Source organism: Halichoerus grypus, chromosome 15 (genome assembly GCF_964656455.1).
Source record: "Halichoerus grypus chromosome 15, mHalGry1.hap1.1, whole genome shotgun sequence".
Classification (NCBI taxonomy): domain Eukaryota; kingdom Metazoa; phylum Chordata; class Mammalia; order Carnivora; family Phocidae; genus Halichoerus; species Halichoerus grypus.
The window spans coordinates 32743456-32768665 of NC_135726.1; the positions used below are offsets into that span (position 1 = coordinate 32743456).

Here is a 25210-nt window from a genome sequence, read left to right on the forward strand (position 1 = left end):
TGCTGACCGGGGTCTGACTTGGCCTGGCATTGCCACAGTTCTGCTGAGCTTGGGGCCAGGATGGGGTCAGCTAGATGGCTTCTCCCCACCGTCCTCGGACCACACCTCCTGGTTTGAGCCCACCTCCAGGTCTGAGCCAGAGGGCCAAAGCTGACTGAGAGTTCCTCACAGACCCTTGGTGGGGTGGGGGAGGGCTGTTGGGTGTGTGGCTCTGGAAGAGGCTGAGGTGTTGGGGGAAATGGAGCCCCCAAGGCCAGGGGTGGGAGAAAGAGAAGGACCGACCCTCTAGGGGCAGGAGCCAGGGCGAAGGTCCCCCTACAGTTGATTCTGAGGTGATTTTGAGAACCCCCAAGTCCACGGCAGCCTCTGCACTTCTCTGCCCTGGCCCCCCAAGGCCCACTGCACACATGGTTTTGCTTTGCCGTGCATCCTCCCCCGGTCCCCTCCCTCTGGGTGCCTTCTGAGCTCCTCGGGCCCCTCCCCCAGGCCTCCTGGGCCCCCTCCTTCCTCCTTGACCCACTTTAGTCCCCTGTTGCTGGGGGAGGGGAGTGCGCAGCCAGCGGCTCTGGTCCTGGCTGCCTCCCCCAGCATCCCTTGGGGCGGGCTCTGGATGGAGCCAGCAGGCTGAGCCGGCCCGGCCCCAGGGACTGGCACACGGCGTGCTCCGAGTGGCAGCCTCCCTGCCCCCTCCATGGACAGACCGTTCTGGACAGCTGCCCCTGCCTGGGCCCCTGGGAGGCCCTGCCAGGGCCAGGCTCCGGTTTCCCCCAGCCCCAGGGAGCTTCGGCTCCAGAGGTCCCTCCTACCACCGCTGCCTCCAGCCTCCTTGCCGAGTGCTCTTCCCAGAGGGGCCTCTGCAAGGCCAAGCCCTAGCCTCCACCCATTCTTCCCCTAAATCTGCTGGAGGGCCTGGAGCTGGGGTCCAGTTCTGAGCCTGTAGTTAAATCTGGGTGGCTGAGGGAAACCCGGCAACCCTCTCTGGGCACTGAGGGATTTGGGCCTGACACCTGCCCTTTATCGAGCACTTACTAAGTTTCTGGGACTCGGCTAAGCATGTTACGTGGATGATCTCACTGTATTACACAACAGCGTGGTGAGGCATGCTTTCCAAATCCCGATTTGAAAGAGAAGGCAACTGAGGCACAGAAAGGGAAAGTAACTTGTTTGAAGTCACACGGGCTCCACGTGGTGGAACCACAGGGCTTGGAGCCCAAGCAAGCCCGATGACATGAGTTTTTCTTTGCTCTAACATTCTAGAATCCCTCCTGACACTGGGGCTGTTTACTGCTCTGGGGTTCCTGCATGGCCCTCTCAGGACTTGAGCTCCTCCCCCCAGGGATCCCGCCTGAGTCCCAGTCACTCTGCCCTGCTCTGGTGTTGCCTGGGCCCCCGAGCCTGCCCCCTGACCTGCAGCAGGCTTCGGGAAGTCAAGGCCCCATCCTGAGCCCTAGTCCTGTGGTCCAGGGCCTGGCCACAGGCGTGAGCAGCGCTCCCAGTACAGGATGTGTCCTGGCTTCCAGTGCTGTCGCCTGTAGGAGCCACGGGTCAGTGGGGACGGTCTGTGCACCCTCCCGGCCAGCCCTGCTGAACCGCACATTCTCTCCCTCCTCCCTTCCCACAACCCCGCCAAAAAGACAACTGCAAAAAATGGGGTGGGTAGACCCTGAGGGGGCTGTTCGAATTTGGGAGCCTCATCTCTGCCTCATTCTCTGGCTTTTCCTCCTCTGAGTCTCGACATCTGCCCGTCCCCTGGGAACCTTTTCATTTCACCATCATTGTTTTGCTGAATAAAGGAGGGGTGGGAGGTGGCCGGGGGGGGGGGGGGGCTCAGGGAGCCAAGTCAGAGCATCTTTTCTTATTTGCTTAATTTCCTCACTCAAATGTATCTTGTGATTAAACATTTTCTTAGCTGCTTGGTCAGGGCCCGGCCGAATTTCTTTTCATAAACACTGGCAAGTGAATTTAACTGCCCTGTTTGTATTAGCTGGAGGTTTCATTTGCATAGCGATTGTTCTTATGAAACAAAATAATCACTTGCAGTTTTGAAACTGTGAATACCAGGGTCTGGAGCCGGGGGCGCATGCGCAGGCCTTTCCTCCCCCGCACGGAAATCCATCCTGGTCGGGGAGGAAACTCAGCCTCCACGAAGAGCCAAGTGCTGAGGGTTTTCTCGGTGGAGAGGTGTTTCCCGAGTCCTGGGCCGTGGGTATTGCCTGCTGGGCGGAGCTTATGGAGGCAGAGAAACCCTCCTACGCATGTGAACCCCATTGCAATCAGGGGCTGGCAAGGGGGTCCTAGGGAAGGGGGTGGAGGTGGGGGGTGGAGGTGGGGGGTGGGCTTCGGTGAGCGGGAGGAAAGCTGCAGACCTGAGCATCTACCCCTTTTTGTTGCTTTTCCATCCTTTTGGATTAAGGTTGCAAACTGGTGGCCTGAGGCCCAGTGTTTCCCAGAGATATGTTTTGATTGGGTTGTGCTGTGCTTAAAAGAAACAAACCAACATTTAAAATTCTGGAGATTTCACAGAAAAATTCATCCAGATTTCTTGCTTATCTCTCTTAACAAATGGGCAGATCTGGGATTGCGAGGCCCATGGTCTTGCCTGGCAGCAATCCTGGTGGTGGGGGTGGAGGCCGCTCCTGCGGGTGGGGTATGTTCATCCCAGTTCCCTGTGCAAAGGTCGCTCATGGATGTGCCTGCCTGGCCCCGGGGGGATCTGGGATCCTGGTTTCAGTGGGTCCACTCAGCTGGTATCCTGCAGGCTTGAGGCTCAGTGATTGGCCGGGAAGCTCTCTGGGTGCCCTGCTCTGCTCTGTTAGGAGATGTAGGCTCCGGCCCTGCCTCTTTGAGGAGCTTCCTCTGGGCCCAATGGCTCTGCCCCAGGGGCTGCGGGTTCCAGGCCTCCTGATGTCCATATTGGCCAAGGGCAGGGATCTGGAAAAGGAGTCATTTTGGGAGGTCACACCCTTATTCCCAGGAGCTTAGCTTTGCTCAGAACATTCCTGGCCTCCTCCTTAGCGGCTCCCTTTAGAGCCTACTGCCCCCAGAAGACAGGCGTTTCATGATCTCAGACTGTTTTTTAGACGCAAGTGGTGTCGCCCGGCTTGGTCAGCAGGCTTGGCCGGAATGACTTGGAAGCCGCTTCTGACACATTTAAAATCTTGTGTTGGGTGGGCCCAGAAGGTTACCTGTCCAGTAAGGCAATGGCTGGGCAAAAGATCCTGGCTGGATCCGGGTCTGCCCCACACCCTAGTCAACCTGACCTTGGCAGCCAGGGCCCTCAGATAATTGATGGCTTTTCTGGAGCCTCCACTTTGTAGGAGGAAAAGGCAGAAGCAACAAAGCAAGTGGGTGAAACTGGTTAATGCTTGCAGCTTGTTCTCTCGGCACCGCTCTGCCCCCGGGCCTGGGTGTCTTGGACATCCCTTAGGAAAGTAGCTTCCATAGATCCTGCTATATCTCCAGGCCTTCATCATGGACAGCCCTGGGTGGAAACCACGCGTGGGGCTCAGTGCCTTTTGTCTAGTGGTTTCTTGTTATCCTCACAACACCTGAGTGGTAGTTACATTATCCCCATTTTACAGTTGAGGAACCCGAGGCTCTGAGGCCCCAGATCACACAGCAGGTGAATGGAAGAGTGGGAATTTGAACTCAGGCCTCTTGGCTCTGGTGCCTGTCCTCCTCACTGTGACTTTATTTGCTTTTAGTTTCTCCAACTATAGAATAGGAAAACGTCCCCACCTCCTAGGGATATTACAGAGATAAAATGAGCAAAGAAAGAGTTCATGGTGACCTCTGACCTCTGACCTCTATTTATTAGAGCAGGAATGTGGACTCAGGCATTTTGAGGTTTCTTTAGCTCCTTATTACTGGATGGTGTCATTAAAAGTAACTTTTTCTCCCTTTCTCTCCCTCCTCTAATCTTTATGATCTGTATTTTGACCCTTTGATTGCTCAGGACTGGATTTCCCCCAGGATCCTGAGGTTGTGAAATCCCCCTGGGGAGAGGATTGCATCTGTGACTGGTTGGGACCTCTCTTGGCAGGGAGTGGCACAGAGAAACCTAAAGGTTCTGGAAAGAGGAAGAGCAAGCAGCCAGGCCAGACATTCAGTTTTGTTTGATAGAACTGGCTGGCTGACAAGGGATTGTTTGAGTTGGGGATGCTTTGGGCTACAAGACCAAGGTTCAGTCCACGTTCACATATATCATCCTATAGGACGAGAAGTCTGGAGGGCGCGTGGCTATAGAGGATTTTAGCGGAGCAGCCAGCACTGGTGCCTTCCATCTTTATGCTCTGTTCTGCTCAACACGTTGGCTCTTGACCTCATATTTGTCTCCTCATGGTGAAGAAATGGCGGTTGTGGTGCCGGACATCACCCTCTCCCCCCAACTCCCTGCCATGTCTTTGTCCAAAGACCAGGAGAGAGAAGCTCCCTTACACAGGCCTGTCTTTAGGGGAAGTATAGCTTCCTTAAATGGCTCCGCAGTCCTTTCCTTGTGTGTTTTTGGTGAGAGTGGCATCCCCATGTACATCCTAGGCCAGGTATGGAGCATCACTCCTGGGGCTCTAGAGAACCCCAGCTTTCCTTGCATTTAGTGGCCTCTGCGGCTATCTGAACACATTTGAGGTGGGTGAGCAAGAAAGGATGGGTGGAAAGCCTGCTGGGAGTTATCCAGCGCTGTGTGGGGACAGGCAGCTTTAGGGGGCTGGTAGCTGTGTCTCTTTCTAGGCAAGATTCTGGAACACCTCCCTCATTTCGTATAGCCGCTTCCCACATCCTAATCTTTCCAGTCCCTGTTTTCCTCACCTCATGTCCTAGGACTACCCCGTTTCTTTGCACATCTGTACCTCTGACTTAAATCGTCCTCCCCCTTTCCTGCCGTGGCTGGCTCCTTGCATCTTTCTGGACTCAGGTCCAGCGTTACCTTTCCTGACTGCCTTTTCCTTAAAGTGGGCCCACCGCTGCTCGTCTTTCTTTCTTTATGTCACATTAGTTCTTCTTGGGGGGGATTTATGCGTTTGCTCACTTACAGTCTCCCTTCTGCCCTGCTTCTCAGCTCTCTGTGGACAGGGACTGGGCTTGACTTGTCCACTCCTGTGTCCCTAGGCTCCAGGAGAAAGGCTGGAGGGCGGGAGGGGGGCGTGTTCAAGAAGTACATGGCGTGCAGTGGGCATTTAGTGACTGTGTGCTGAGTGAAGGGCCTGCTACTAGCCTTCTGAATTCCTTGTCTCTCTCCTCTACCTCCTCGGTTTCTATCTGCCTCTCCCCTAGAGATCCAGATCCCTTTTTGTGTTCTTTGCTCTTGGAGGAAGAGGAGAGACTAGACATCGCCATGAGCCGATGGACCCGTTTTCTCTTTACAGCAACCAGATTGCTGGCAGTGGCTTCCCCAAGGGCTGGTTCTGAGGAAGGACCCCCTCCTGGAGGTGGGCATGCAGTGGGGGGCCTGCAGGGGGTGAGCTGAGGATGGGAGCCAGGGGCCCCTCTGTCTGGCTGAAGCCAGTGGGCAGCAGCGATTGCCCACCTGGGCATCGGGATCTGACCCTCGCCCACCCTTTGCCCCGAGGACAGCCTTGTCTGCTGCTGGAGACTCCCTCGGCCCATGGGGCAGCGGGGTCAGCCCACGTCAGGCCGGTTGAGCCCATCCCACTCCTGGGAAACCCGAGTTCTCAGTCTCGCGGATGCCAAATCCTCAGTCTGGAGTGGGAGCCAGCTGGTCATTCTAGACAAGAAGAAGGTGGAGAGAGTTGGCTGTGGCTCTTTTAAAGACGAGGGATCGGAATAATTTTGAAGAAATCCTTGAATGGAGTTGTCAGACTGACCATTCGCAGGGGTCCGACGAAGCGGACTCTGGGACCCCCCCCCACACCGAGTGGACGCTGCTACATCGTCAGCGTGGGCGTGGGGAAGGGGGAGGAAGGGGGGCAGCCCCGGCCAGGTTGGGCAACATCGAGGGAGAGTGGGGTCCCAGAGGGGGTGGGGGATTCAGCTGGAAGGTGGGTGGAGCCAGACTGAGGCCAGCCTGCCACACACAGGCTGCCAGAAACATCGCTGCCTTCTGAAGGCTGAGGCCTCTCTCTCAGAGGGGGAGAAAGAACCTTCCTGGGTCTCCCTTCTTCTTCTCCGTGGCTGGTTGTGCGGCAAATTGTGGCCCTGCGCTGTGTGCGCAGGCGGGACCGCGGCCTGTGGACGCGGGTTCTGCTCGGCGCGCACCCCGGGGGCCCTTTGGGGGGTGCGTAGGCTGCAGTATGAGCCTAATGAGCAAAGTGATAGGTGGTGGGGCTGTGGGTTCCCCACCAGGGCTCAGTCTCCCCAAGGCCCCCAAAGTGGAGCCATTGAAGCTGGTTGAGGCTTTCCCAGCTCCTGCTGTTGTGGCTTTCAGTATTCTTGCTTATGTTGCTTTTTCTCTTGCAGTGGGAAGTGTCGGTGTGAGTAATTATATATATTTTCCCAAACTTGAACTATGCTTCATTTAAACTTCTATAAACATGTCTGTATAATTCTAATTAACTGCTTGCATAAAGCCATCAGAAAGTTACATGGGGAACGCTCATTTGCCAGACTGTTGCCTAAAAGCCAAGGAAAATATTATGTTCTTCCAACACACGGACTATTCATGTAGACGGCTCCCAAGATAAACAGGAGATACTGAGGACAAGTGAGATTTTAAGCAGCGATGGCCGAGCCTCTTGTAAGGGGCACTCACCAGAACGTTGGCAGGCTGGGTGGCTTGATTGAGTGATAAATGCTCTTCAAAGAAAAATGCCCCAGACTTGGAATGCGGGGTCAGGGACCCTGGAGATGGGCCATCTCGTGGTGCTCTTGTTAATGTCCATGGGCAGGAGGCCACTCGGAATTAGTGAAAAGTCTGAATTAGAAAAGAGTCAACGTATTTCTGTCAAGTCCTATCAGCACTTTGTACTGGGGTTACTAGAAAGCGTGGACAGAGGAGAGTCTTGGGGCCGCTTTATTAAGTGGGTAAAAATGATTTAAAGCTAACTTTCCTTCCTTCCTTCAGTCAGTTAACCTGTGTGTGGTGCTGGTGGTCAGGGCCGGGCGGCCAGGATGAAGGAGGGGAGGTGTGGGGGCTGGGCTGGGAAGGTGCACTTTCAGGTTGGGTCAGGGAAGGACTCCCCGAGGAAGGTGACTGGGAGCGCAGACGTGAAGGGGGTGATGTGACTCTCCAGGATTAGAACAGCATGTGCAAAGGCCCGGAGCAGCAGACCGCGGGGGTGGGGGGAGGGGGAGATGGCTGAGGAAGGTGATGGGGGGTGGAGGTGAGCAATGACACCAGAGAGCTGGTTGGCAGGCAGAGGAGTGTAATCAACCCTTTCATTTTATGCAAGAAGAGGCTTCTGAGCTGCCTGGCGGTTCTCTTTTTTATTACATTTACTTCACAGAATGAAAACATGTTGAACATTTTGCGATGATCGCTCAAGTGCCGAAGATGAGAAAAATACACAAAAATATAGAGAAGAAAATTAAAAAAACCCCAATGTCCCCGCTGAGGAGGACCGCTGCCGTATTTGGGGGACCCTCCCTTCAGGCACCCTCATTTACCCTGCGCTCCCTATCCCATTGGCCTTTTTGAAGGGCTCCGAGAAACGTTCAGTCCGGCCCCTGCTTGGGTAGCACAGGTGACTTGTTTGGGATTGAAGATTAAGGAGGTTTTTGTCGTGCCCTTCAAAAACTTGACATTGGAGTGCTGGTAGTTTTGGAAAGATGTTGACAGCTGAAAAACCTGTTGAAATGGGAGCCACTGGGGGGCTGACGGTTTTGGGCAGATGACACTCGGTGCTACGGGCAAGCGTGGATCCTTACTGCGTCCCAGGCGCTGGACGGAAGTAGTCTGCATTCAGTTCTCTCACTTTCCCCATGTTTTTCCTCCTCCTCCTCCTTGTTTTTTTTAGAGAGAGAGAGAGAGAGAGAGAGAGCAGGTGGGGGGGGGGTGTGGGCAGGCACAGAGAGAATCTTAAGCAGGCTCCATGCCCACCATGGAGCCTGACACGGGGCTCCATCTCACGACCCTGAGATCAGGACCTGGGCCGAAATGAAGAGTCTTGACACTTTTTTTTTTTTTAAGGTTTTATTTATTTGAGAGAGAGCACAAGCAGGGGGAGGGGCAGAGGGAGAAGCAGGCTGGGAGCCTGACGACATGGGGCTCGATCCCAGGACCCTGGGATCATGACCTGAGACAAAGGCAGACGCTTAACCGACTGAGCCACGCAGGCGTCCCAGGAGTCCGACCCTTAACCGACTGAGCCATCCAGGCGCCCCTCCCCCCCGGTCCATTTTTTATTTTTATATTTTTTAAAGATTTTATTTATTTTTCAACACAGAGAGAGAGACAGCGAGAGAGGGAACACAAGCAGGGGGAGTGGGAGAGGGAGAAGCAGGCTTCCCGCTGAGCAGGGAGCCTGATGTGGGACTCGATCCCAGGACCCTGGGATCATGACCTGAGCTGAAGGCAGATGCTTAACGACTGAGCCACCCAGGTGCCCAGTGGTCCATTTTTTAATGGTCCTTAAATACACACAAATTTCCTGTCTCAGTCAGTGCAGTGAGGGGACATTAAATACACTGGCACTGTCGTGCAGCCCTCACCACCGGCCATCTCCAGAACTCTTCTTTTTGTCTTGTCAAACTGAGACTCTTTCCCCAGTCCACACCGACTCCTCATTCCCCCTCCTCCTGGCCCCTGGCAGCCACCATTCTACTTTTGCATCTCTACGCCGTTGGCGCCGTAAGTACCTCATGGGAGTGGGATCATATAGTGTTTGTCTTTCCGTGCCTGGTCACTATCACTTAGCAGCATGTCTTCAAGGCGGACCCATGGTGTAGCTGGTGTCAGAACAGCCGTCCTTTTGCAGGCTGCAGAATTTGCCATTACATGCATGCATCACGTTTTGCTTATCCCTTCATCTCTTGGTACACACTTGGGGGGGTTCCCATCTCTGGACTATTTTGGGAATAATGCCGCTACGAATATGGGGATATGAATCTCTCTCTAGGACCCTGCTTTTTAAAATTTATTTATTTATTTATTTATTTATTTATTTATTTATTTAAGGACCCTGCTTTCAATTCTTTTGATTTATGCCCAGAGGTGGAATTGCCGGATCACATGGTGATTCTAAGGTTTTTTTTTTTTTATTTTTTTAAATTTTATTTATTTATTTGATAGAGAGAGACACAGCGAGAGAGGGAACACAAGCAGGGGGAGTGGGAGAGGGAGAAGCAGGCTTCCCGCTGAGCAGGGAGCCCAATGTGGGGCTCGATCCCAGGACCCTGGGATCATGACCTGAGCTGAAGGCAGACGCTTAACGACTGAGCCACCCAGGCGCCCCTCTATTTCTCAGGTTTGATTAAGTGCCATGCCATTTTCCACAGGGGCTGCACCGTTTTGCATTCCCACCAACAGCACGCCAGGGTTCCAGTTTCTCCTCATCCTCACCAACACTTGCTCTTTTCCGGTTTTCTTTAAAGAAGCCATCCTAGTGGGTGTGAGGTGATATCTCACTGTGGTTTTGGTTTGTCTTTCCCTAATGACGAGTGATGTTGAACATTATTTCATTTATGTATTGGCCGTGTGTGTATCTTCTCTGAAGAGATCTCTGTTCAAGTCCTTTGCCCATTTTTATTTTTTAATTTAGTTTTTTATTTTTTAAAGGTTTATTTATTTATTTGAGAGAGAGAGAGAGAGCATGTGCCCAAGCAGGGGGAGGGGCAGAGGGAGAGGGAGAGAAGCAGACTCTCCACTGAGCGTAGGGCCCCACGTGGGGCTCGATCCCATGACCCTGAGATCAGGACCTGAGCCCAACTCAAGAGTCGGATGCTTAACCCAGTGAGCCACCCAGGCACCGTCCCCTTTGCCCAGTTTTTAACTGGATAGTTTGTTTTTTTGTTGTTGAGTTGTAGGAGTTCCCGATATATTCTGGATCTATGGTTTGCACATATTTTCTCCCATTCTGTGTCAGCTTTCTTTTCGTCTCACTCAACCCAGTGGAGCCAGTACCATTGTTATCACCGGTGAGAAATCAGGGAGCGATCGGTTTTCCCCAAATCACACAGATAATCCGGGACAGAGCTGATGCTGGGACTCAGTATGTTGCAGGAGTTAAGGTTTAAGATGCCGTAGGCGGTCCTCATGGAAGCCCACGTGAAGGCATTTGCTGCATCCTTCTGACGGTGAACCTGACCCCTTTGCCCCCTCCTTCAACGGCTTGTCGGCTGCTGTTCTTCCCTGGGCTGTTCCGGGGTGTCTGTCTCTCTGCTGATGTGCTCTCAGGAAAGGCATCTTGGGAGGTTCTCTGCTGGTCCTCTGGGCTGGGCGGAGCTGGGGCGGACGCTCTATGTGCATCGGGCCAGGCCCAGTCCCTGGCCTGTGGGAGCCCTTTTCAATATCCAGGAGGTTTTATTATTAACAAATTCTTCTGAAACCTTCTCAGGCCTTAGAACAGGGACACCTGGAGCCACCTGTGCTTATAGGGCCTCCCGGGTTAGATCTGGATGTTAGGGTCTGCTTTTAGCTGCTTCATTCATTCAGTCCGTCACTCATTCATAGCGAGGTGTGATTTTTCCAGCAAGGAGATTCCCCTGGTCTCAAGTTTCCGGAGGCACCCGGTACAATCTAGACTCCAATTAGCTTAATTGCTTCGTATTAGACTTCTTAGAAAAGATTTTTTTTTTTTTCCGGCTGATGGTTGTGGTTCCAGGAATGTCTACCCCCACCGTCTTCCTTCCTGCTTCTTCCTGTTTCTTTCAACTTTTTTTCTCCAGGACTGGCCTACACCTCAGCCCTGTTATTCCCGGGGCGATTGCATCAGTTTGTGTTGGAGTGGCCAAAAGCAGGGTGGAGAAAACACCAGCGGGAAAAAAAGAATTACACGTGACATATAAGCTTTATATATCGAACATTTTAATAGAAGTTTTAGATGGATCGCATATAGATGTAGTGGTGTGTGTCTTTTTAAGCAGGAGCTACCTTTCTAGGCTGTGTGTGTCTGTTTCAGGGAAAGCCCTGGACACCGACTCTCTACCCTGAGTTCTGACCCTGTCCCTCTTCCTTTCACCAGCAACTCCAGATTTTTTAAAAAGTACTTTTCAACAACCGGAGGAAACTGTTACATCCTGATTGACACACAGGATGTCGAAGCAGCATTCTTGCTGTTAAGTGATCAGGATCTCAGCCAAGGGAATATAATGAAATCCACATAAAAATTTATTTACCTAATGAAAATCCTGGAGTAATGCATAAGTGGTTCTCTGATAATAAAATGCAAATCTCAAACTATAACCAGGAGGACAATAATCTTCATTAAACGTATTGTCTAGAGGAAGCCCATGACATCCACTTAACAGTGATTTGATTTGTTTAGTAATTTCCACGTAATATTTAAACTTTATTTCGAGCCTTAAAAACCCGCCCATGAGCTTCTTTCCCTTCTGGGAGAAGGGCAGCTGCTAGTGGGTGAGGGTGCCAGGCTGGTGGATTCTCAGGCCTGTGCCACGGGGCTCCCTAGAACAGGGTCCTTTTCGAGGCAGCTCGGTGTCTGCCGGAGACGCGGGTCCAGAAAGAGACTGCAAGGGGGCAGGTTTCCCTCTGCTCCGGGGACCCAGCAAAGCCCCTGTTCTGCAGGAAAATGTAAGATGTGATGCTAGAGAAGCTTGGAGAGGGGAAGTGAGTCTCCCACAGCTTCCAGCCCAGTGCTCCTGCCTCCCCGACGTCCCGCCGGGGCTCAGGCCTTCAGTGAGGCTCTGCCATCATTCCAGAGCGCCGCGTAGGCATCTCTGCAAAGTGCTCCCTTGGCCCAGGAGCATCCCGTGGCAAACGCTCTTAGGACTGGAGGGAGTGGATGTTGGAAGCAGGTTGGAAGTGCTTCGGAAGGCTGACCTGGGTTGGAAACCCGGTCTGGTCTGCCACGTGTAAGCTAGGTGTGACAGTGGGTGTGGTCCTCACCGCCTGTGACGCTCAGGATCCTCATCGGGGAAGGGACTCTAATCTCCACCTCCAGGACTGCTGGGAGGACGCTGGGAAGACACGTGAAGGAGCCTGGGTGGAGTTGGGCTGGGGGTTACGGTGCCTCGTCGCGGGCTTGGAAGCCCCATGATAGGGAAGAATTTGTGTCTGGGGCCTCGTGCCCAGTTTGAAACTGATGACCTGAGCCCTAGACAAGAAAAATGAGCCGTTGGGATTTTTAATTTTTGACAATCACAAAATTCCAAATAAACGGCAGGTTAAGATGCGTGCGCGCGCGCCTGTGTGTGTGTGAAGTTTTCCCATCAAACATAATGATATCAATGCTCTTCCCTGACCTTCTGTTTTTCCTCCTTCTCTTTTTTTCCCTATCAAGTTACAGCTTCTTTTTTTCTCCTTGGAATGTTGCAGAGCATTTGAAAATGTACTCAAATGAAAAGAAGCTAAGAAATGACCAATAATCTCAACCAAGAATCTCCTTCCAGAGACAGCTCAGGACTGGGGTTGAGAACGCAGGCCTGTTGAGATACCAGCTTCGAGCTTCCGAGCTGTGTGCCCTTGGGGGGCCGCCTCATCCTCTCTGAGCCTCAGTCGCCTTGCCTAGAATGCAGCGTTCATGCCATTTTTCAGTGCGGCAGTGAAGATTAAACAAGATAATGTGTGTAAAGGGCTTCGCAGAGCCCTGGCACTTAGTCAGCGCTTGATAAATGGGAACGGCTTTGTTGCCGTACGAGAAAAGGTTGCCCTGAGCAGAGGCCCCGTGAAATGGAGCGGTCCGGCTGTTAGCCAGTTAGTGTTGCCAGCCGGCGGGCAGGCCAGCCAGCCTTAATGCCTTGAGCTTCCATCCAAGGGCTGGCTCAGGTTACGCCGGGCCCATTAGCGACGCTGGTCAGAGCTCAGAGCCTCTTAAGTTCAAGGTCGGTCACAGGCCTTGTCCCCCACACGGGCCTCTCTGCTTTGCCCAGAGTCATTAGTCACCGGGATAGCCTGATGGGAGAGTGGGGATGACTCAGTTCCCCGCTTCTGAGCCACACCCCAGGGCAAGGCCTCGCTGGTGGAGGGCCTCTCACGCAGGGAGACTGGGGATCCATTCACACATGTGTTAAAGGCAGTCACATCCTGGCTTTACCCCTGATTAGCTGGCAAAGCCATGTAAGTAAGCAATCGGAGCCTCAGTTTTCTCCTCTGTCAAATGGGGGTAGCAGTAGCATCTCACCTCTCAAGCTTGCTTTGAGGATGCTGTGCCGTTGAACTTGCTTACTAGCCTGCAGTGGGCAGTGCTGTTATCATCCCCCCCATCTCGCCCCCCCCAAGAAGGGAGAGCAGGGGCCTGAGGGATGGGGGCAGGGGAAGCAGGGAGGCTCAGGGAGGCTGAGGGGTGGGGGCAGGGGAAGCAGGGAGATGGAAGTTGCTAGAAGAGCAGTGCATGTTCTGACCCAGCTGGGCGCCTTGGACATGCTTTTGCAAGAGGGAGGATGAGGGAGCAGCGTTCTCTTGGCCGAACGGACTTGTCTTTGGAAACTCCTGCAGGGGTGACTTAGGCAAGCGCACCCACAGTTTTGTGTGCCGGGCGCTGTCCCCCCGTCCGCCAGGGTTTCTGCCCACGCTCTTGCTGGAGCCGATTTATCAGTGAGCCGGCCAGGGACCGCTGGAAGGCTCCTTCTTTCCCCTTTCCAGCTCCCCCTCACAGGAGGACAGGCGCTGTGGTTTTCTTTAGGAACCATCTCTGGGGGAGAGAGAAAACCATCAGAGGGCATTGGGTGCATCCTCCAGAGCCCTCGTGTGGGTGTCAAAGCAGACTCCCGGTGGCCAGCCTTTGAGCACAGCTTCGAGGCTGCAGAGGGCCCCTGGGCAGTGGGGGGTTGTAATACCCTAAGGCCTGTGGAGCCCAGAAAGGGGCCTGAGTGACAGCCAGACGAGGCCTTCACACACCGGGTGCCAGGGGGAGGGAGGGAGAGAGAGAGAGAGCGCGCGAGCGAGCACGGCAGGGGCAGAGGGGGGCTGCCAGCCAGGGACAAAGGCAGAGACAGAGAGAAACAAAGGAAGAGAGAAAATCCCCTCCCGGTACAACCTGTGGTTTAAAGAAAAATGCGGTTTGCCACCCCACAATGCTTGAGAGTGAAACTCTCAGTTCATCCAATAAAAAAAAAACAAAAACAAAAACAAAAACACAAACACGCAAGACCTTTCAACTTGCCAGGCCAGGTGTGAAAATACCCTTATCTGATCCGCTCTTCTGGGCTGGATGCTTTCCCCACCCATGCATGGAATGAGTTTGAAACGGGAAGAATCGGAGGCAATCAGCTGCTGCCAAATTTCAGAGCAAACATTTTTCTTTCTGGATTTAAATAATTGCATTGCATCCCCAGCTCTGGTTCTCCTCTAAAACCAGCCCCAAATGACATTTGGCAGGCTAACGATGGTCTGGTTTTCTCCCCCTCCTCCCTGTGGGGCTTTCTCAGAATATTTTCCTCAACGTCTGGGTAGCTGGCTTTTAAACCAGTTCATTTTTTTTTTTTTTTGGTTCAGGTCTCAAATTTTATTAAATTTAAATTTTATTCCATTTCAGGCTATAAAATCTCCAAAAGTGGCTTTGAAAGTGAACAGGTTTTGGCATGCTGGAAATAGGTTACCTCCAATGCAAATAAAACAGTCTAGCTTCCGAGGACAACAAGACTCCAAGGGTTGGGAAAAAGCACAGCGCGGTTAGAAACCATGGCACAGAAATGGTCAGAGACCAATTTAAAAGCACATATATTTTAAATGAAACATTCTGTGGACATACGGAACCAATAGCTTTGCCAAAAGCTCAATTCTGGGATCAAGTCTTAAGCGCTAAACTTTAATCTGACTACCCAAGGTGATTTTTTAGCAAATGAAAGCTCCTTTTTGCTTTCTAGTCTAAGGGGAATCTTAATACATTTTTAAATTATTTGGCATTTTGAATTAATTTTCTTAGAATGAAACGAGATTCTTAAATTGGGATCTTGTAGGGAAAAGACAGCCAGGTAATTAGTGAGCTGATCTCCTTTTCTGACACACGGATGGGGTGGGGGGAGAGTTGAACTCCAACCAAGGTGCACACAAAATCTATTTTAGAGCAAAAATTTCAAAGTAAGCAACGCCATCTGTTCTTTAATTATTTCTCCTTATAAAAAAAAAGTCGCTAAATTTATTTGGGTTACTTAGTTTGAAAGAAATGTCTTTAAGACATTCAGAACTGATGCTATTAAGGCAGATTGTCAGCTCTTTTTTGCTAGGTATCCAAGAACTCAAAATAGTAAAAGCATTTGAGAATTAACTTTCTTTTCCAACGCAAGAAAGTTCACGCTCGCAGGCAGGGCATGGTTACTGGGCACCTGGGGGACAGTCTTCAGCTGCTCCTATTTGGGGACAGGGGCTATGCGATCCAGAGGACGGCTCATGCTCTATCAGGGCAGTCAGGGGAGCTGATGGGGGTGTGCTCCCCCAGAGTGGGGTTAGGCCACTGGGATCCCTGCCCCTTCCAGAATCCTCACCATCCATCCATCCATCCATCCACCCAGCCATCCATCCATTCATCCTTCCATGATCCATCCGACAAATATTTATTGAGGGCCTACTGTGAGCTGGGCACAATAGTAGGCCCAGTCCCCATGGTGTATATAGTCCCGTGGAAGAGATGACAGTCATCAGCTACTCCCACAAAGGAGTCTGTGACGACCTCTTTGGAGTCTAGATTAACACTGTCCGACAGACCTCTTGTTGATAAATGGAATGTTCTCTCTCTGTGCTGTCCGGTATGGTAGCCAGGAGTCACGTGTGGCTACTGAGCCCTTGAGCACTTGAAATGTGGCTAGTGGGACTGAGCAGCTATTATTATTATTATTTTTTAAAGATTTTATTTATTTGGGGCGCCTGGGTGGCTCAGTCGTTGGGCGTCTGCCTTCGGCTCGGGTCATGATCCCAGAGTCCTGGGATCAAGCCCCGCATCGGGCTCCCTGCTCAGCGGGGGGCCTGCTTCTCCCTCTGCCACTCCCCCTGCTTGTGTTCCCTCTCTTGCTGTGTCTCTGTCTGTCAAATAAATAAATAAAATCTTAAAAAAAAAAAGATTTTATTTATTTGACAGAGATAATGAGAGAGGGAACACAAGCAGGGGGGAGTGGGAGAGGGAGAAGCAGGCTGGAGAGGGAGGGAGAAGCAGACTCCCTGCTGAGCGGAGAGCCCGATGTGGGGCTCGATCCCAGGACCCCGAGATCATGACCTGAGTCCAAGGCAGACACTCAACGACTGAGCCACCCAGGCGCCCCTTGAGCAGTTACTATGGTAAATTTCATTTAATTTTAATTAAAATAGCCCTATGAAGCCTACAGCTATCATGCTGGACAGCACAGGATCAGGATCATCACTGGGGAACTTGTTAGAAATGCAGATCCACAGGCCCCACCCCAGATGTGCTGCAGCAGAAAGCTCTGTGAGTGGAGCTCAGGAATCTGAGTCTTCACAATGCCTCCCGGTGATTTTGTGCAGTTCTGCTATTGAGGGAACGTAGGCCTGGGGTGTGGATATGTCAAGGAGTAGGGGAATTGGATTTCAAGTGAATAAAAAGTTTCCCAGAAAAAGGGATGATGGAACTGAGACTGAACCATGAGGACCTCGGGCAAGACTGTGGGCCTGGCATGGGGGAGGGTGCTCGTGGCGCTCACAGCCGTGCCCCGCTCACCACGCCCAGAAGGCTTGGCACGCCTGATGAACGTGGGAAAGGCCAGTGTGTGGGAGCGCAGAGAAGGGGGTTTGTGACCTGAGGTTACAGAGGTTGGCAGATGGAAGACCTGGTATTCCAGCTGTGTGATCGTGAACTTGTGTCTTAACCTCTCTGGGCCTTGCCACAATGGAGAGAGCGTACTTTGCTCCTCACTTATCTGATGGGTTCCAGAGGCCAGCTGGAGTAAAAGTGGATGTACTACACACCCCTGAGCAGAAAACAACCATGGGCTAGGTGGGTGGTTTTTAATTTATTTTCTTGTTTTTTTTTAAGATCTTATTTATTTATTTGAGAGAGAGAGCACACGAGCGAGAGAGCACAAGCAGGGGAAGCAGCAGAACGAGAGGGAGAAGCAGACTTCCCACTGAGCAGGGAGCCTGATGTGGGACTTGATCCCTGGACCCAGAGATTATGACCTGAGCCGAAGGCAGACGCTTAACCGACTAAGCCACCCAGGCGCCCCTGTTTTCTTGTGTTCTTTGACTACCCTTTCCCCAGTTCTCCTGTCTCCAGGGCTTTAGCCCAGCCTGTGAATCCCTCCTTGAGCGTGGCTCTACTCAGCTTCTCTTGTTCAGGCTAAGGGACTGTGGCTCTGGGACCCAAACCCCGGGCTGGGATCAGGGACCCATGTTCCGGTTCCTGCTCTGCCTCCTGGGAAGTCCTCTCCAGCCCTGCATGTCTCTTTATAATAGAGTCTGTAATCTTGCAGGCCTCTTCTAGAGTCCTCATCCAAAACTCCGGATGGGCCAAGAGGGTGGACTTCTACAAGTGCCTTTTAAAATCAGATGTAACCAATTGCCTTTTGGGGAAAGACTTCATCGTAATTTTAGCTGTGTCTTTTCTATTGTCTAGACCTAAGATCAGCATTTTAGGAAAAAATGTCGAGATAAACTCTCCCCTGCCTCCCTTCTGCCCTCCCCTCCCCACTGCCAGGACTCCGTGCACCGCCCTGCTCCCAGAACGTCAGGTGGCCAGATCCTCGGCTGAGCCCCAGCTATTTGGCAGCTGAAAGTTTTGTCCCTGGAAGACGCCAGACTTATTTTGAGATCGCAAATGTGGTGGATGCTTCTCTCTGCTGGAAAGACACCAAGTGTCTGCTCTCAGCTGGGGGGTGGCATTTGGGGGGGATGTTAGCAGCTTCTTATCTAAAGTAGACAGGTGCTTCTCTTCCTTCTCAGAAACTTTTGCAGTCAACTGTGTCCCCCGGTACTTGGGAGAGGGCCTTGAGCATCGTCATTGCTCAGGATAGCTTAGTTACTGCTATTGTGGCTATTTTTATTGTTATTAGTTTCTGTTTCTCCAGGACTGAAACGTTGCCCAGGTGTCTCCTCTAGACAAAGACACTAAACAATGATCTCTTTGGAATCATCTTTTTAAAAGAACATCCTAGGAAAGCACTGTTTGACTCAAAGGAATGAATAGCTAACGGTATAATTTTAGCCACCTGGGTGCGACACTGACTTACAGGGAAAGACACCTTCCAAGCGCCTCTCATGTCATTTTGACTCAATACCAAGGAACACACTCAGGGCCTCCACCGGAACACTGGAACAGAGGTTGCAAACTGGTTATCTAAGGACCCACATCCAGTGCCAGAATATTTTGTTTTGCTGGCCACTTGGGATTAAAATGTGTTTGGAATTGGAATGTCGCACTTAAAATTTGGAAAGTTCGCGCGTGCACACACACACACACACACACACACTCCAGATTTCTAGCTCCTTTTCAAAGTCATCAGAAGATCCGGCTGGCTTGGCGCTAACCGCACCAGCAGGGATGGGCCGGGGCTGCCCATGGGCACGAGGGCGTGCATGCTGTCGGTTGCCACGGCCCCCCTTGTCCTCGTCCCTGCTGTGTTAGGGCGAGCCTTGCTCCCCACTCTGTGTTAGCTGCCTGGCCCCAGAGCTCTCGAGCACCGTCAGTCTTCAAGGGTTCCTTGACTGTGGCAGAGACGGGTCCTGCTCCAGCCCTGCTTCCTGCTTGCTCTGTGATCTTGCCCCAGTCCCCCCACCGCTCTGTGCCTCTGTTTCCCCGTCTGTCCAGCAGGACATTGGACTGGAGCAGTGTTTTCCCATTGTGCTCAGAGGAGCCAGCCAGGAGGGGTTGAGAGCTGGGGGGCCCCCACGTACTGCCTTTATGAATGGAGGTTCTGCATTAGACTTCTGGCAAGGTAAGGGAGGTGCTTAACAAAGGCTGGGAGGTCACCTCCTGTTCTGACCCCGAGTCGAGATCTGTCTGTCCGGCTGCTGCCCCGGACGGGGGGGCAGTGATTGAGGGTGTCGGGGCAGGGAAAGCATACTAAGCCTTCGATAATGAATAATTAATAATAATAATGATGGCTACATTCACTGACCAGCATTGTTCTCCCACTAAGGTAGATGCTCTTCTCCCCATTTTGTAGATGGAGGAAGCTGAGGTTCAGAGAGGTTGAATCACTCGCCAAAAGTCACACAGCAGATAAGTGCCAGAGGTCGCATAGCTATGGGCCTGGGTTTGTTTCAGTCCAGACCCTGAGACCCTGACAGCATGCTGCTCCCCTGGGGTCGCTGGGGAGGGGGGCATTCTCATGTACAGGTGTGGGGAGGAGAGCCTCAGGAGGGATGCCTGGCTTGCAGAAGGGAGGCCAGTGCCCTGTAGCCCATCAGGCTGTGAGTTCTTTGTTGTGTTTGTGTGTTTATGTTTTAAAGTAGGCTCCACGCCCAACGTGGGGCTTGAACTCACAACCCTGAGATCAAGAGTCACATCTTCTACCAACTGAGCCAGCCAGGCTCTCCCCCTTTGTGTTTTTTTAAAAAAATTATATGTATATATGTACCCGAGAGAGGGAATGCCACCTCTGTCCTTGTTTGCCCTCCAGACCCTCACCTTTGTTGGCAAGGCTAAGTATAACTTACCAAGCCTCACAACACGCAACATGCCGGGCTCTTCATCGGGGCTGTGGGCAGCCCCTTGGGAAGGTAGATTGATCACATCCAGGGTACTGGTGGTGCTTGGAAAGGTGGCGTGACAAGCCCGGCCTGAGGTCCCACGGCTGCTGAGGGCCAGGCTGCCACCATGACCCAGGGCCTGCTCCGAGCCAGCTCTCAGCCTCTAGTGGGCATAGCCTCGCGCGTGCCCCTGCATTGTTGCTTCCTGAGTTGTCCGGGGCTTCCAGGAGGAAGGGGTGGGGGTTCAGTCCTGCTAATGTCCTGGTGTGAGGAGCTGTTTGTTTTCTTCCTTCAGCCTCTTCTGGGGAAGCCCTCGTGAGACCTCCTCCTGACTTTCCAAGGCGTTTCTTTGGGCAGGAGGGGTGTGGACCCGTGGCCCTTGCCTGGGGAGCGCCCGGTCTTTCCCGGGGAGGGGGTTTCTGGGTGTGGGACGATGATGGGACCGTCCATGGGCTCAGCTGCTTCCCTGTCCGTCAGGGCTCAGTGGTTGCTCACGACAGAAATGAACTCTGGACAACTCAGGCCAGAAGGGAGGTTAAGGGGGAGCTGATGGTATGACTAGAAGGTGAAACAGGACCCTGAGTACCTGCAGAGATTCGCGCAGCCAGACGGAGCGGCTCTTCTCTGCCATGCCAGAGCCCCCAGCTCCTCTGTCTCCGCGCCGCTGTCCTCCAGGATCAATGTCTGGGAGGATGTGAGCCTCTAGCCTCGCTGGGTCCCAGGGGAGGGTGACGCATTTTTGCCTGACAGTCCATCGAGGTCCGAGTAGGTGGGAAGTGGCTCCCTTGGGCAGAAGCAGGGTGCTGATCCCGAAGGCTGGGGCAGTGGGCACCTGGTGGGCACCACACCTGCCGGACTATCATGCTGCCCTGCTATCACCTCGGAAGGCTCCAGTAGCCTGGGGGCAGGGCGTGGGGCGGGCTGGGGGGAGGGGAGAAGCAGACCATTGCCCATCTGGCGGGGTTTGGGCTGCGGGCTCGGATTCACCACATCATGACCTCTAGGGCACCAGGATGGGCAGGGCCTTGGGGGAAACTGACCAGGGGCGGATGTCCCAGCACCGCTTCCCCAGGTGGGGCATGGGTACCCCTGGGGGTGTGGCAGGGGATTTTAAGAACATTTATAAACTTAAAATTAATTGCTAATGGATACGTGGGGCACAAAACTCAAAACACCCTCAGCCACCCACTTCCCCTCCCCGGAGGCCGCTGGTGTTATTGGTTTCTTGTCCCAGAACGATTCCGTGTGTGTGTGTGTGTGTGTGTGTGCGCCCGCACACATGGAAAATGTATATATTTCTCTCCCCTCCTACAATTCCTCTCCTTTTCTTACTCTCCAGCCTGTTCGATGTGATTCCAGAGCAGTTAACGTCGCACCGCTGCTGTGCTTTGTACGTTAGCGTTGTATTCTGGAAGGTTCACGTACCAGCCATGGTGCTCAGCTTGGTGAAGTTCCGTAACCGGGACGCCCCGGCGGAACCAGCATGAGGTCCGAACACAACCCAGCCGGCTTCCTGGAGCCTGCCCCCCGCCCCCCAGGGCCCCTGCCCAAGGGGATCGGCCACCCTTACACCAACACTTGAGGTCTGAATATCTGCGTGTTTATTTTGATGTGTTTTTGAAAAAGTTATAGGCAGCACATCCAAGTTGAGATTTCCCAGGGATTACTGCTCAGGATGAAAACAGTCGTAGGTCCAGGGCTCTTGATCTGGGGAGAAGTCAGAGTAGCCTGGGGCGCTCTCTTGTTTTATGACAATGGGACAAGCCTGAGGTTACCCCTGGGGCCACGGGGGGCCTTGTCTTCCCCCGGTGTGGCCCTCAAGCCCAGGCTCCCCCGTTTCCTACAAGACATTGTTCATCCGGAGTGGACCCCCTTGTAGGACAGGAGGGGAGCCCGAGGGAAATGGCTCGACATTTGCTGGCCCGACGTGCTTCATTCTATACCAGGAACATTGGTCCTGCCCCTTCTCTGCCCCTCTCTCTCCTCTCATAGGCTGGTCAGGCTCTAGGTACCTAGATCCTGTGGAACATAACCAGGTGGAGGGGGTACATGGATGCCTGGGAGCAGGGACCCTCTGCCCCAGTGGTTTGGTGTGTGTGGGGTTTAGAGCTGGATAGACCTACGTCTGAATCCCAGCTCTGCCACCCGTGGGCTGTGTGACCGTGGGTGAGTGTCTTAACCTTTCTGAGCATAGGTTTCCTCACTTGTGAAGTGAGGATGGTTAAAAACTCCCCCGCAGGGTTACTGTGAGGATTACGTGAGCCCGCCGTGTGTTGCACACCCAGCCCGGGCCTTGGTGTGCATGCTCAGTGAATGGTCGTGCTTGTCACAATTTCAATGATCATGCTGCCTGGGATCTTCTCCCTGTCCCTAGGCCTGGAGCTGCAGGGGAAGTGGGAGAGGAGAGCAGGGACAGAGGCCTGCTTCTCTGCCCCTGTGGCATCCATCCCAAATGAGCAAATGGCTCTCAGCGGGGTACGGGGAACGGAATCTCTCCCTGGCTGGCTGTGGCCAGCCAGCCCCAGGGCAGCTGTCCTGTTCCCAGATCCAGGGTTCCAGGCTGGGTGGCTGAGGCAGGCAGGTTGGGCGGGGGGCCTGGGCAGCTGACAGAGCCTCCCGGGGGCCTAGGAGGCCAGCTGCAGCCTTGGAGTGGAGCAGAGAGCCAAATCATCACTTAACCCATTCTGTTCCTGCGGGGATGGTTGCTCTTCCAGGCCCCGAAATGGCTCCCCTTTCCTTTCGGTTGCCTCATTTGCCCTGTGAGTTCCTTGTTAGATGGGGGGTCTCCAGCAGGCAGTGCATGGACCATATCGGGCCTGTGAGAAGTTTATTGGGCCTGTTTAAAAATTGCCGTGATTCATATAAACATTCAGATCTCTGGCCTTCCGGGAAAATCCAGAAGATCTGACCCTACTGAGCATACTCCAGGCAGCAGCTTGGATTGAGCCAGGGGGTGGGGTCATTTATAACCCGACGGTCTCCCCCCTTCCCTATTCATCTCTGGTGCCCCTGTGGTCATTTGGGATCCTGGCCTAGAGGAGCCCGTCAAGGTCAACTCCAGCCTCCCCTCCTAGCTGAGCCTTGAATTCCCTGAGGGTCTCTCCAGCTCTGCTTGACCCCCTCCCATGCCAGCAACCTCACTACCTCCTGAGTGCACCTTCCCATGTAGCCTCTGCTGAGAGAATCCTCTCTGTTCCTTCCTGCAGTCTCCCTGTAGTGACTTCCACTGGTTGCTCTCGGCTTGACCCCTTGGGGCCACACAGCAAGCTCAGTCCCTCTTCCCCATGACAGCCTTTCAGATGCCTGAAGACAGCCCTGAGCCTGCCCCTCTGGGTTCAACAGTGTCTTTTCCTTTGCTTTCCCTCCTAAGATGTGGTTTCAAGATCCCCCATTACCCTGGTGCCCCTTCTTGGCCACCTCCCCCTGGGGCCATGAGCTGGATTTTCCAGTGCTGCCCTGCACATCCTGGGGGCCCTGAGGACACGGGGGTGGGGTGGGGTGGGCTTCTTTTACAAAAGGAAGATATATAATGCGTGGAAAGTGTTCCTTAAGGCCAAATACCTCAAAATACCTACAGCGTTTCCAAGTGGGGCATGAGGGGTCAGTTTTATTTTTCTCTGTGTGCCCACCTGTATTTGAATTCCTCCCCCTGCCCCCGGGAGGATTAAAAAAGGTAAAAAAGTGAAGGGCTTGGGCTGAATTCACTTTAACCAGCTGATAGTGGTGCCTGATGGGGCCCGGCCTTGGAACGCTCACTGCCCGGAGCCTTGAGAGAGGACTATGGGGACCAGAGTTGGGGGGGGTCTGTTCCCCGGGGATGGACAGCAGAGGTCAGGTGGGGCCTCCGATATGGAGGGGGACATTTTAGGTGAATGGAGCCCCTGTAGCAGAGGTACTGAGGCAGGAAAGTGTTTGCCTGGGAGGTGGGGGTGCAGATGCATGAGCTGGATGGAGCAGGGTCCTCGGGGGCCCAGGGCCTGGACACAGATGGAGGACTCTGAAGGCTGTTCTGAAGGTCACAGCAAGGGTGACGGTAATTGTGATGCAGCGGCGGCTGTCTCTGGAGGCAGAGCTGGGTTACTCTGGCCCCCCAAGCGGGGGCTGTGTCACCTTGGGCAAGTCATTTCCTGTTCTTCAGCCTTGGCTTTCTCCTGCCGGATGGCATAAAGACGCTGCGAGGATTAAAGTAGCTGATGCTCCCCAAATGCTTCGCCTGGTGCCTGGTAGCTGGGGTCTCCCTGCTGCTACTCTGCTAGATGTCGTGGTCTTTAATGTGCTTGTGGGTACTTGCGGCCTGTGCAGACCTTACCCAGTGCTTATAACTGCGCGGCGACGAGCGCGTACTCTTCTTTCTTCCATTTTACAGATGCGTACGCTCAGGCAGAGGTGCAGGACTTGTCTGGGGCTGCTGGGCTCCATGCCCGGGCTCCTTCCATGACACGGCCTGCCTCTTAGAAGGTTTGGGGGTGGCATGCTTGCCCTGGGCGTTGTGCCCGGTGCAGATGACTCTCAAGGGCCTCTGGTTTCCAGAGAACACTTTTTAACCTAATGAGGAAGGCTGCAGGGCTTGGCGGGGGGTTCTGTCGGTGGGTTCTGTGGGTGGGTGCCAGGCCCAGGTGGGAACGGACACCTCCTGTCAGGAGCTCAAGCCCCCACTGGGGCAGGTGAGTTGGAGTCCGACTGGGAAGGAGCCCGGCCCTGGAGTCCGGGCTGGGCTGGATCCCCACATGGGATGCGGTAGGCGCTTCACTCCTTGGGCCTCAGCCTTCTCCTCTGTGACACGGGCCACGCAGTGTTGCCCATCCTGACCCAGCACCCTGACCCGTCAGCAAATGTGTCTGCTTCAGGGCGTGAGAGTGTGCTGAGCGCAGGAAAGCTGAGTGCACACGCCAGCAGCTTTGTGGGGGGAGGGACACACCCTCCTCGAAGTACCTCTGAGGAGTCGATATTCCTATCGTCCCACTTGACTTATGAGAAAATTGAGGCCCAGAGAGAGACACCGCATGGCCCGTGTCACACAGCGGGTTAGTGCCAGTGTTAGTTGGTCTGATGACCAACGCTGTGCTCTGAGCGGTTCGAGTTTCCTGCCTGGGAGATCTTCCAGGCCGAATCCACTGCTGAGCATCCCTGCGGAAGCATGGAGAGGAGTGCAGCCTGAGGCCGGCCGGGCCAGAGAGCTGGGCATGGCGGGGCAGGACCCAAGCTCCCTGCTTTAGAGGCGGCCCCTCGTGGCTGTCTGCCGGGGGGTGAGGAGCCTGTGACCAAGGGGGCGGGATGTGCCCCTACTTCTGGACTAGCCTCCAGGTCCCTGGGACCCCCCCCCCCCACGCGGCCCCAGACCACCCTAGACCTCTGTGGGCCTCTTCTCAAGTTTGTTTCCCAAGGGTGGATGGAGCTTCCGTGGGCCTCTCCCCAGGGTCGGAGAGGGGCAACAGTACTGTTTGCAGGGAATAGGGCATGGGCAGGGCCTGGATCTGTGGGGGCCCTCTCGGGGAGGGAAGGAGCAGAGGGTGGGAAAGAAGGGGGGTGATACAGGTGGGCCTGAGTGATGGCTGGTGGCCC

At 53.7% G+C, this 25210-nt stretch overlaps 1 protein-coding gene across 3 annotated transcripts in view; it reads left to right on the plus strand.

Moving 5' to 3' along the window:
* Positions 1–25210, plus strand: part of ZNF423 (zinc finger protein 423) — a 324559-nt gene that overhangs the window by 23381 nt on the left and 275968 nt on the right. The window contains exon 1 of one of the 3 annotated variants that reach the window (XM_036106329.2): positions 20940–21231. The exons of the other annotated variants lie outside the window; for them this stretch is intronic. The gene's annotated coding sequence lies outside the window, so the exon portion shown is untranslated. Of the gene's footprint in view, positions 1–20939; positions 21232–25210 lie in introns of those variants that run through there. 3 annotated transcript variants of the gene reach the window in all.